Source organism: Euprymna scolopes, chromosome 30 (genome assembly GCF_053919585.1).
Source record: "Euprymna scolopes isolate OS-2025 chromosome 30, ASM5391958v1, whole genome shotgun sequence".
NCBI classification, from domain to species: domain Eukaryota; kingdom Metazoa; phylum Mollusca; class Cephalopoda; order Sepiida; family Sepiolidae; genus Euprymna; species Euprymna scolopes.
Genome location: NC_136511.1, coordinates 44,289,702 through 44,303,571, shown reverse-complemented (window position 1 = coordinate 44,303,571; position 13,870 = coordinate 44,289,702).

The following is a 13,870-nucleotide window of genomic DNA, read 5'->3' as shown; positions in this document are numbered from 1 at the left end:
ATGTTTGAAGATTGATAATTCGCATCCATTGGATTTTGTTATGCTCACAAGGTTTCGACCGATGTAACCTCCGACTATCTTCAAGTGTATCTTGTGGAGCTCGATTTCCAAAATTCATACTACAGGACGGAACGATAAAATTGTCGCCCTAGAAAGACGACATGATTCGATTTCCGTTTGATGAAAACCGGTTTCCTTTTTTTCTTTTCTTTTTTTTATTGCAGACAAGTTGGCCAGTTTTGTACAAATCACAAGAGTGATAGAGGTATTCTATCATGTCTGAAAGCGAAACAATGTCCAACGAGCGAGATGTGCCGCTGTACAATTCATGCTCTCTAGCGATCCAAGTTATGACAACAGGACCATTGCCAACATCCTCAAAATGCATCGCTGGATTGCAACGAATAACAGGGGTGTGCCCAGGGTGATGAAAACAAAGTTTCCGGCCACGGTCATGATCTTTGATTTGGTTTCAAGTGAGGCCCACATCATGCTACCTCATATCTCCGAAGTCAGCTTGAAAGTCAACACCAAAGTCTACCTGGATGTACTAAAGAGTGTGGGTATCCCCTGGTGCAAGCAGGTCTCTGCGCTGGCCCATATGTCCAATGAGACCCAGGCTTGGCTTCAGAAATAGTGCTATAACTTTGTACCCTTCTCTCACAGCCTGAACCAGCTAGACAACTTCGTTGTGTCATACGTCGAGAACATCACCAACATGACCTCCCACAACAGCAATGCTAGCCTAATCGCTACCATCCGCCGAGTATTCGCCGAGCTCTCACCGGCACTTGTGAAAAAGGCATACTCCCAGTTCTGGACCCGTATCCAGACGGTGATTAAGGCTGAAGGCGGCTACATTGAATAGATGTCAGCTCTATTACATAATTAAGTTATCTGAATTGATTTTGCAATAAAGGTTATATAGCTGCAGTGTTGCTTTCTTTAAGGCGACACTTTTATCGTTACACCTTTCATAATTGTCCATAAGGACCCATGGCGTTACGGATAAATTACTTTATAAAATTCAGGTTTACGTGACATTCTTCTATAGGTTGAAGGTTCAATCCTTAGTGCGAACGATATTCAGAATACAATTGCTGACTGCTTCTACCCGGTCATGGCTGACGAAACGGAATCAGCATAATATTCCGGTGCATTAAATAAAATTTCTGTTTGAAATTCTGTGCATATTCCGGAATTCCAAAAAAAGATTTCCAAGCTCAACAAGTTACATGTGAAGAAGGTCGGAGGTGTCATCGTTCGAAACCTTGTGAAAATTACACTTTAGATGAGAAAAGTAATTCGAAGAATCCAAATAAGCGAACTAGGGAAATACTAATGTTGATCGAGATCATTAATCTTAAAAGACTTCTTTGGCCTTTTGGTTAAAAGCAACTTGCTGTATCTTTTCTGATGTTCCCCTTTATTTTTCTGTCTTCTGTCAGTGAAAGAGAAATCCTTCTTGATGGAGGAAATTTTTGTTTATGTTCCAATACAGAGTTTTCCCTTTGACTTTATTTGGTTTGGTTTGGTTTGGGCTTAACGGTCCATCAACCATTGTAGGGTAATTTAAGGGCCAAACACTATTTCTAATCGTATACGATTTAGTCAACGTTCATTTCTTGGTTATGGTTAATTTCTTGGGTAGGGTCTATTATATATGCACTATTTTCTTTTTCTAATAGTTGTTTTTAAGTTTTTTTTGTTTTTTTTTTTACAAAGGCATCACCACATTATCAAGGCCCAGAGGCCACTCAAGGATAAGGGTTAAAGAGTGTACAGTAGAAATTGGTCAATATAGTAATCATTAGTAATGAAAATTTGGTAAATTTGATAACTTATATGGAACGGCTCATCAAGTATTGTGTTATAGTTGTTATAGCACTTACTGAAGTAGTTTTCCATATTTCTTTTTGGATTTTATGAAATAATTTTATGTTTTAAGGCATGTTATTGATTGATCTTCTTTTTTTGAAGAACTGGATTTAACCCATATAAAAAACGATCTCATATCTAACTCTCTCTTCTTTAAGATATCAAGTATGTAAGGATTCTCTCTGCCGGTTGATCGATATATCAGTAACATTTTGTATTGATTTTTATTATTCTGAATATTGTTCTCATCTTGGATGTTATTCTCACAACGTTTCGGCCGATGTAATCCCCAACTTTCTTCGGTAACACCGTCTTGGCGAACAACGGAATTTTTATGTCCAACTCGAGAATATTAAAAAAGGCTACTATTTGGGATCACGTGTACAGAGAAGGTGAACAGCGAGATATATATTCGCGTGACATATAATATTAAGCATGATAGTGCAGTCAGGGGAGTAGGAAAGCATTCTGTTTTGCGGAGGTGTATATATTCTTGTGTATGTAGTCTACATAATACTGTATGAATATTCTTGTGTGGTGTCAATATAAGCAAGACATTCTGTGGTGTCTATATAATTAAGACATTGTGTGATGTCTATATAATTAGGACATTGTGGTGTCCATATACGTAAGACATTGTGTGATGTCTATATAATTAAGACATTCTGTGGTGTCTATATAATTAAGACATTGTGTGATGTCTATATAATTAAGACATTGTGTGATGTCTATATAATTAAGACATTGTGTGATGTCTATATAATTAAGACATTGTGTGGTGTCTATATAATATATATATATGTGTGTGTGTGTGTGTGTGTGTGTGTGTGTGTGTGTGTGTGTGCGTGTAAAACAGCTCATTAAGAAAAAACACAACGTGCTGTTCAAGAATACTTGTCTGAATGAAAACATGCCGCCTAAATACACATGTGTGTTCTATCACATAATATTTAAAATGACCTAAAAAGGGTTGATATGCCGTAAAACAAAAACAACTAACCAACCAACCATAATATTCAAAAGGTAAATTTTAGTAAATATTAATTTTTCATAAATGAAAAAAAAATTATTTAATTGGAATTCATTATTGAGATGAGTATTATTTATTAATTTTATTTATTGCGGACTATTCTTGGTACAGTTGATAGAGACGCTGAATCTCTACGGTTTCAGGTGAGAATTGTCTGAAGATAATGGTTTCAATCCTACCTAAAGCCTGCTAGAGGCTAACTTGACTAAAATGCGGTGAGACGACAACAACTATGGAAGGCAGTAATTGCAGTGGATGCAGTCAGGATATTCAAAGTTCCTATTCCGTCGTGGTTACCACCTGATGAAGCCAGAGGAATAGTTGGCCGAAACGTCGTGAATAACTAAGAAAAAAGATGAGGATAATGGTCCGCAATAAATAACAAAAAGTAAATTATTAAAGAATATGGGACAAGACGAAATAAGAGCAAAGGGCGATCATGACAAACGATTGTTAACTTATCTAACCTCGCTAGTTCCTACTCTCACTCAACGAACACCTCAATACCGCATTTACTCTCTAATACTTCACCATATAGATTTTTTTATAATCACTGAAAGAAGTCATGAGAAAACTTGCTTAAACCCTATATTTGGCAATATGCAACAGAAGGTGAAGGTGATATGACTATTTTCAATGCAAAAACAGGTGATATTAAAAAGACGCCCCCCCCCCAATTATAAAACTGTGACAGATACGGCGATTTGCCTGTTTAAATGGAGCGCTTTATTCGCAATGCACTACTTTCGAAAACTTTGAAAGGAGACCCTAATTTCTAACAAAACACAGGAGCTATCATTTAATTAAAGATGGGCGTGGGGAATTAAAAAACTTAAATTGGGAAGTAAAAGAAAATAATTATGAAGGAAGGAAGACACAAATAAAAAAAACGGGGTCTTTATAATATATTTTACAGTATCACTGCGGTCTGTTTTGGTTAGTATATTCAACGGAGGGGGGAAAAAGGGAGGTAAGCAAGAGACGTATAGTTGCATATAAGCAATCGAAGTGAATGGACTGTGATCTCTGCTTTCAAAGAAATAGAAGATGCGAAACGTTAAAATTACATGAGAGCCGTGATGCTATTATATCCTCTACCAGAGACGAGAATGTGATCAGAATTTCACGCGTCCAGTATAAAAGATTTATTAACATTTCGAGCATTCATAAGGTTTCTGCATTCTTAATTTTCATTTAGTATCACAAGACGATCATCGTTGCTATTGCTTTCACCGAAATGAAGCCACATCAAACTATTGGAATCGCATGATTGGACAAATTCTAACAGTTCGTATGTGATAGAAGTAATGGGGGTATTGCTGATGCATCTCGTTGAAGAGCTGGCTTTACACGTTTGTCCAAACTAATTAGCGATAATTGTCATATGGTTAGATTCCGACCAAGAAAGAAGCATTTCCCCCCCCCCCCACACACACACGTTTGCCATAAACATCGTCTATGGAATGAAAGAACTAAAGAATTAAATAAGTGAAGCAAGAATTACATCTCTCCATCCCATGCATTGCCTTCTTCTAGCTCTGCTTCCTGCTACTAATGTTTTCTTTGGTTTTGTACTTTACTAATGTCACCATTTATCAGGACTAAAAGTCTCTCGAGAATATGAGTTAAGAAGATTGATGGATTGCCAGTAAAATGATAAATAATATCATGAGAGGATTGAAAAATGAAGAATGTAATGAAACAAGATGGCCACTTCGTAGTCTGTAAGGAAGTTATCACAATATTTTTTTTTGGGGGGGGGTTGCCTGCACATAGTCATTTTATGTATTTTAACTTTTTTTCGGTGATGTTTTTTTTAGCTTAGTTGTTTCTTTTATAATCTCATTCCTTATTTTGACCAATATCGAAAAGCATATGGCACCCAGTATTTTTAGCAAGTTTTGATGCCGATAAGATTTTCTTCTCAAATTTCATTTAAAAACGTACAAATCCTTCCCTGTGGGAATCCGGCAAAATTCCTTTCCATCATTTGCAGAATTTCATTAAAATGTCGAACATTTTTTACAAATCCCGTACCGCCCGCCTCCTCCGCCTTCTCGGTTCCACGGAAATAAGAAAAATGGCACACCTTTTATTGGATTCTTTGTGGGTTTAAGGGGAAAATGACGTAAAACAAAGAATCCGCGTGAAGACTAGGTGCGACTTCAAAATTAAAACCTAACGCGACCCCTGCCGGCGTTTGTTAATTAAAACCAAAGGCGGCGTGGCATTCAACATCCGTGCCTACAAAGTCCCTTGCACGGAATGATCCCCGGAGAAAAAGAAAAGTCAGATTAATTGGACAGAGAAAAGTGTCGAGTCTTTATTAAAAAAAAAAGTCAAGGCCATTAGTGAAATATTCCTTTGTATACAAACATGAACATTTTAGTTATTAAACAACGTTCATTTGTCTGACAACGTAAGGATAGGCCAACGTTTTATCTGAACTTTTATTTTCACTATTGAAGAAAATCTTATCGTTGTTCAAAACTTTAAAAAAATGCTTGGCGCCATATACGGTTCAATATTAACCAAAATCAGGAATGAAATCATAAAAGAAACTAGACTGTGTACATAAATATTCCAGAATAGGTTGGTAATATCAGTCAGTGTAATACTCACACCCATCTACGCAACAAGTGCGTGTACATTTTACTTTAGTAATTCATAAAAATAAAAACTGAAAATAAATTTTTTCTTTGTTAACAAAATTTTTTATTGCCGTTACTTTCAGCACCACTTAAAAAGTGTCTCGTTGCCACCAGTCAATTTAAGCCTGAGAGGTGTCTACCTTTCTTCCGACCGCACGCCGGGTTCAGCCGGCTCATTCTTGTCTTCGACTTTACACGTCCATTCTCTTCGATGTCCACTTTTCTTCTGTCCCGAGCACGTGGTCTATTTTTCTTTCTTTTTTTACTTCTTATCGCGTAAACTTCCTAATTTTCACATCCGCTTTTTTCGACTACTGCTGCTGCTGATAATCTCTTCGCAAAACAGACATCCTTTGCTGCTGTTGATATTTTCTCACGCGCCCATATGCACCATAAGCGATACTATACATCCCATTGCAATTCCCACTTCGAGTCTCATCCAATTTGTCGTGTAGTCATTTGTGGTAAACCGCATGTGAAACCCATCGGAATACGTTGCAATCATTTTGCATATTCCCTCTAGGATGTGGTGCATTTGAAGGGACAATTGAATCATTTGATGAGGCACTGATCCATATGCATTAGCCAAATCGAGCCAAATGACGTCCAAGTCAGTCTTTTTTATTTTCGCTCTTTGGATAGCCTCCCATATCATACTCCCATGTTCCAGACAACCTGCTATACCAGGGATACCACCTTTTTGCACGGAAATATCGATATATTTGTTTGATAGTAGGTATTTCGTTATTCTTGAAGCCATTACTGCGAAAAATATTTTACCTTCTACGTTAAGAAGTGAGATTGGCCGAAATTGATTTATAGCTTCTGCGTTTTGTTCCTTAGGTATGTACACGCTGTCTGCTTTCATCCAATGGTTACTGACATGACGGTTTTTCCATGCCAACTTCAAGTTAATATAAAGCCATTTAAGTACTTTGGGGCATCTCTTGTAAAGTAAGAAGGTGATTCCATTCGGGCATGGTAAAGATTTATTTCTAGCTTTGAAGACAACGCGTTTTATCTCTTCATACGTCATTATGTTCATATTGAACTTTTTTTGAGGAATTTCTGTCCATATCAATGACGTCCAAGTAAGTCTTTTTTTATTTTTGCTCTATGTATAGCCTCCTATATGATACTCTCATGTTCCAGACAACCTGCTATTCCAGGGATACCATCTTGTTGTACGGAAATATCAATATATTTGTTTTGGGTTAAAAAGTTTCGTTTTGTTTAATAGGTCTTTTTTTTTAAACAGAATAAAATAACAATATCGATAATACACAAATCAAAAGGCCAGCAGGTTTGTTGTTTCATATCTTTCTAGATATAAAGGGTTTCGGGTTCAGAAATCTATTTTCGCTGTTTATTTTTTCAATTATTTTTGTTTTAATTTTCTTTTTTGAAGATTGTAATGCTGGGTATGGGGGCAGCCAAACAAGCTGCCAACATTGCTCTGCTTCTTATTGAAACCAACCGAGAGCTCTTTTTAGTATCCTCGTTGTTCCCTTAAGTGCAATTGTCTGGATCTCTTTTGCACTTGGTTCACCAGTCATATTAGTAAAATAGGACTTCATAGTCCTGTAGCACCTATAATAACTGGTATGATTGATATCTCCCTAAAATTCCAGTTTCTTTTCATATCATACATGAGACCTTGTTATTTGTTTTGTTTCTCCCGTTCAGCTCTGTCCATACCTCTATAATTATGGACACTCACTTCAACCAAGGTTGCCACTCTCTCTGACTTATTTCATATAACTATGTCATGTTTGACAGCAACATTTTCAAGGTAGGTGGCTGTAGGGATTACATGGTCGTAATGTATTGTATCACACACTGGAGGTGGTGAACGACTTTACCTATCTAGGCTCCATTATTTCCAACAACCTCTCACTGGATGCTGAGCTAAACACCCGCATTGGGAAAGCAGCAACAGTTATGGCCTGCCTAACAAGGAGAGCCTGGAGTAACAACATGCTGACCATAAACACAAAGATGAGGATATATTAAGCCTGTGTCCTCAGCATCTTACTCTACTGCAGTGAGACATGGACCCTCTAAAAGGATCAAGAGCGTAGACTAAATGCCTTCCATCTGCGCAATCTAAGAAAGATTTTAGACATTACATGGCGGGATCGCGTTCCGAACAAAGACGTTCTTGCCAAAGCAAATCTTCCAAGTATGTTTTCTCTCCTCTCCCAGAGACGTCTGCGCTTGCTGGGACACGTCTTTCGCATGCAGGATGGTCGAATCCCTAAAGACATCCTGTATGGCGAGCTCTTGGCTGGCAGTAGACCAACCGATAGACCACTCCTCAGATTTAAGGATGTGTGCAAAAGGGACTTAAAATTCGGCAACGCCAACCCTGTTGACCTTGAATTCTATGTAGCGGACCTGTCTGCTTAAATGTATGTATGTATGTATGTATGCCTAAAATTTTCGACAGAGGCGTCGGATTTTCACAAGATTGATATCGTTTTGAAGCTCTTCCCTTCGGACGACAAATATCGAAAAATTAGCTAAAAACATTTATTACTTCACTCTCAACTGGACACTTTTCTACAGGGAAGGGTCGCTTTTTTTTCGTAGATATTTTCGAAAATCATTCTCTCTTTTCGATTGACTAGCCTTAATTTAAACCTCCGTCACTTCCAGTTGAGAGATGGACGCAACGGCAAAGACGTCACGTTATTTTTCACGTGTTTCTCCTCCTTCGACGTACGGGTTCAAGCCAGCCTGCCTACTACCACTTTTCTTTTTTCTTTTCTTTTTTTTTTTTTTTGCTCAACACACACCTCCAAACACTCGAGCAACGCCGGGCACCCAGGCTTGTTCATAATATAAATTGAAACAAAAAATGATGATATTTATAAAAAAAAAAAGTCGTGCATAAAACTATATTCTTCAGAGAAAGACAGTTCTTCCTTTTCGTCATTTTGTTTGGTATTAATCCCAGGTAAGATGAGGCGAACCTCTTGTTGATATAAAACAATGGCACTACAAACAACCCGATATTATTCAACTGTTGATGGAGCAGCCGCTCTAAGAGCTACCAAAGAGTGAGGGCCCCTATACTACCAGTCGGGAACAGCAGCCAGGAACTGTCAATCCGGTACCCTCAACCCAGTAGAAGAAGGTCAACCCAATCTAATTGCTCAGGCATATATTGTACTCAAGCACTCCCAAATGTCCAATTTTAGGGGTGGGGTGTGCCGGGAATGGGGAAAACGGCGTTCGTTACCCTAGCCAAGAAACAAGATCTACCGCTGGGTGTTTATGCCGAATCACTGAGATAGTGTCTCTGCGCCTGACTAATAGGCAAAGAAGGAGTATGGAAGTCGGGCGATAGACAGAGCCTATCTACTCCTTAAGCAGTTTAGGTTTGCAAACCGGTAATTTGTTTGAGTCACCAGCTCTAGGAAGGTTGTCATCCAAGACTGAAGAGGCCTCCCTCCCCTTTAGTTTAGTTTCAGAGTTTTCCTTCTCCTAGACGGATGATCTGGGAAGATCTACTGGGTCCGTCAGCACTGAGAGGGTTTGCTCCGCGCCTAGGTTAGAATCCAGGTATTTCTGCGACCCCGCGTGTTTAGTTAGTGTTACTGGGTTAGTTTGTAGAGGTTATATCTCTGCTGATTAGTTGCACTCCTCAAAGTGATTTAGGGGCATTGCTATTTAATTCTTACTGGATAAAGGGGGTGAGTGGAGCTCATGCAGTGTAAGCATCTCTGATTGTAAGAAGGCTTGTTAGGGAGGAGATAATGTGGTTTGAGTCTTTCCCTTTTTATTTATTTTATTTATGTTAGCTTAGGTCTAGGATAATGTTACAGTATGAGTAGGTATTAAGAATTGAGCTACGAGTTGTGCCCAAACTATTTTGGTTGATAGGAAGGTTAAGATGTAAGTGCAATATAGTATGGATAAAACAGTAAGTTTTGAGTCATGTGTAATTAGGTGAATAGATATATGGGCAGGGTTTCAGTAGATGCGAATAGAGTTGAAGTTGTAGGCATAAAGTGCGTTTCTATTATCGAGAAGATAATTTCAGTTTTCAAGTAAGAGTCATGGGACATTTTGCATAACAAGGAGTGTCGGTACAGTTTCGTATTAATCGTTGCAAAACTCTCGAGGAGACAGTTATGTAATGCAGATCGCTTTGCTTCCGAGTACGTACTTTGGCGGTTAAATACCTTACTGGATAGGAATGAGCATGCCTTAGAGGTAGAAATGTATAGATGTTTAGTGATGGCTATTAAACAGTTTGCATGTGAGGGTTAGGGGCTGGAAGTTAGAGATTCCACTACAAATGCGGTGCAATGTGGGAGTTTAGTGGCGGCTTAGTGGAAAGGAGCAGATTGTTAGCGTTCAAGAGAAAAGGGGTGATTCATTTACAAACAGTAGATCTCCATGAGGATTTTGAGTTACAGGTAAGATTTTTTTTATTTTTTATTTTTTTTTGTATGCAGGTTAGACAAACGCAGTCGTCTTGGAGGTAAAATGTATATTAAGATATCGTAGCTAGTTGTTAGGGGGTTTCCCCCAGTTATAAGAGGAACAACTAGTTCATTGTGATTCGGAATTAGTATTCTGTATTTATTATTTATAGATAGTCATTAAGGTCAGGCACAGAGTGTTGCATCTACTCAGAAAATTAACCCTAGTATCACAGCTAAGATACTGTATATTGCAGTTACAAATATAGTGAGAGTTAAATTATAAGCTAAGTTCAGTGGTTTGGTATGGATATCATGGAGGCCACTTTATTAATACAATCAAGCGTATGGTAATTGCAGATATTAAGTATACTACTGAAATAAAGTTCTTCTGTCTTCTATAGTAGAAAAAAAATCCTCGCTTCTGTTTGGTATTCTTTTGACTAAGCTATTCATTTTTCGAGTCGAATTCTAACTACAGACGGCTCGCATGGAAACAAGGAGTTAAAGACAATATATATGCATATAATTAAAATACATTAAATAAATAAATTTAAAAGAGAGAAAGTATAAACAACAGCTGGCAAAAAAATAAAAAAAACAAAAAAGCAGTTGGCATTTTGGTAGGATCAGAATGGGTTAGTTTCACTTAGCTTATTTCTTTGGCCATCTACTTGTCTGCCAGCGTGCGTAACCATGTTTTAGGTGAAAGGGTAGGTGGAACTTCGCTTTCTTACGCGGATTTTGTATCGATTTATAGAGGGCGCACATGCGTATGATAATTTAAATTTTTTTTTTAGCTTTATAGTTCTGTCTTCCATAGTAGGAAAAAAATCAATCCTCGCTTCTGTTAGGTATTCTTTTGACTAAACTATTCATTTTTCGAGTCGAATTCTAACTACTAACTACTATTTAATTTGCCCGACTTTCAAAAGTTAAATATTCAACATTTTTCGATCGCCGCATGTGGGTTCGACTTTTTCGTATAAAAAGAAGCGAACAGACCCGCAGTAAATAAAATACTGCACCGCACTGAAAGTTGACCTAATTAAGTCGTCAAGTACGGGCAGGTGCCAATTCTTAATCGTACTTAAATAAATTCAAACATGTTTCCGTTAAACGTTGCACTTTTTTTTCACACTTTAGTATTTTCCAACAGCGCGTCAAGGTTTCGGGTTCAATTTTTCCTACATACCTACCTACCAAAACTTTTTTTTTTAAACAAACACCCGGGCAACGATTTTTGTTTTGATTTGCCCAAAAACACACACACTTCCAAACACCCGGGCAACGCCGGGTAACCCCCCACTAGTATTAAATAAAATTGATAAGTAAAAAAGTCGTCCTCAGAACAAGATATTTTTATAGATCGAAAGTATCAACATATTAAAAATGATAAATAATTTTTCATTTTTAAATTGTATCCTTTTTAGTGTGCAAGCGACTCTATAAGTCACTCCGTCGGTCTGTCGGTCGGTCTGTCGGTCGGTCTGTCGGTCGGTCTGTCCGTAACACATTTGTGCTTGGCCTTTTTGGTTAAGATCAGGGGTCTGTTGTTAATAGATGCTGTTCTTAGCTTTTTTTTTTTTTTAACTTTTCTTTGTCTTTTGGTCAAGATAATGAAATTCAATTTTATTTTTTCACACATGCACACACACACACACACAAAATAAAAAAAAAATGCATACACAAACACACAGACAACTGTTTATAAATTGTACATATGTTTTTGACTCTTAAATGCTGGGGATTTATTAGTTAGATTAAGATCCATAGAGTGAATGAGGTATTTTGGTAAATGTTGCCAGTCAAGAGTAAGACTCCAAAGTCTACATTTATTACTTTTAATCACTTTAGTCACAAAGACCCTGAACCCTTCCCCTCCCCAATCTCTTGTAGGGCCTTGTGCCTAATTTTGTTGTTTAAAAATCTTTTGTTTTTTACTTAATTGTATTCTCAAAATTTTTAAAAGCAATAAAATATATAAACAAGATCAAAGTGTAGTATCTGTTCTGGCAGATACTGCAAGCAAAGACCATATGTGGGGGCAATTCCACATATAAGATCTTGGTCAATGTAGCAATTGTCACTATCCAGCTCCCCTACTCCCCGGTGGTTGGTCCCCATTTCCCCTTCACTCCTCACATTAAAAATCGGCCTTGTGCCTAATTTGCTCGGTGAGGGGGGGCAAATAAATACAGCTTTCCTTGGTCTTTTGGCCAAGATCAAAGTGTAGTATCTGTCCTTAGTACATGCTGTACTTATGTTTGTAAATTTTTGATATAAAGTGAGGGATCACTTTTCTGTATTAATTTAATGAGACCACTGAATGGTTCAAAACTGCAATTGAAGCACATGTTCCCGCACGGAAATTCTATAGCAAGCCCCACTCTCCCCAATGGTTTACTTCTGCTTGTGCAGCTGCCATTTGTCAAAGGCAGCATGCGTTCCGCAGATTCAACCGACATAAGTCCAGCTCAAATAAACAGATGTTTATAGAAGCTAGAAATAATTGTAAGAGAGTGATAGAGACAGCTAAGACAGATTACTCTGAAACCACCAGAAAACGCATCGAAGCACAGAAATTAGGAACCCGGGATTTTTGGAAAATCTACAACAGCGTAGTAAATAATGGACAGTCAACTATTCCTCCAATCAAACAATCATGAGGTTGCTTGCACGGCAACTGACAAGGCTAATCTGCTTGCCAGTCAGTTTGCCTCAAACTCCACACTGAACTCGGTACACCACTCCCTCCCTGATTTTCCTCTGCGAACAGACGCCACACTAGACGATTTGAAACTCACCCCTTCTCAGGTACATGCTATTATAAAAAACCTAGACACCTCAAAAGCATGTGGACCAGATCTCATCCCGGCTGTGCTATTAAAAAAATGCTCTGCCGAGGTTGCTCCAGTTCTCTCCAAACTTTACAATAAATGCCTTAATCGTCGTGCATCTAAACAATATGATATAAATGCGGGAGTACCTCAGGGGTCTATAATGGACCTCTATTATTCCTGATATTCATAAATGACCTCCCTGATAAAATTGTTTCGAAGATGGGTATATTTGCCGATTACACCACTTTCTATAACAGATATGAGGGGAAAACAAATGAACACATATCCAAGGAAATGGCAGAAACACTAGAGGATGATCTCCAATCTGTAGTGGAATGGGGACAAAAATGGTCGGTCACATTCAATGCTGCTAAGACTAAGCTTGTTTCCTTCAATAACTACAAGAAACCTTCTCTACCATCAATAGCAATGGCCAAGAACACATTGTCTGAAAGTACTTCTTTTAAACTCCTCGGCCTAACGTTTACAGGGAATATGAACTGGAATAGATACATTGAGAGCATTGCCAAGGCTGCTGCAAGGAAGGTTGGTTCCCTCTACCGTGCTAGAAAACTATTTACGCCTGACAGTATCCTATACCTCTATAAGGCCACCATTCGCCCATGTATGGAGTACTGTTGTCACATCTGGGCTGGTGCATCTGCTGCTTATCTCTCGCTCCTGGACAGGGTTCAAAAGAGAGTCGCCAACCTGATAGGTCCTGAACTGTCATCTAGGCTTCAGCCTCTGTCCCATCGACGAGATGTTGCATCCCTCTGCCTGTTCTACAAATACTTTAATGGTGAATGCTCTGACGAACTGCAAACACTTGTACCTCCTCGACGTAACTACCCCCGACAAACCGTACAAGCTACTAAGTCTTATCCCTTTACAGTAGAGATCCCTAGGTGCAAGAAAGCCTTTTACTCCAATAGTTTCTTCCCCAGAACTGCGGGTCTTTGGAACTCTCTTCCGGGATTCTGCTTTCCCAACTGCACTGATATGCAGAAGTTCAAGTGTAATGTTAACAAACAT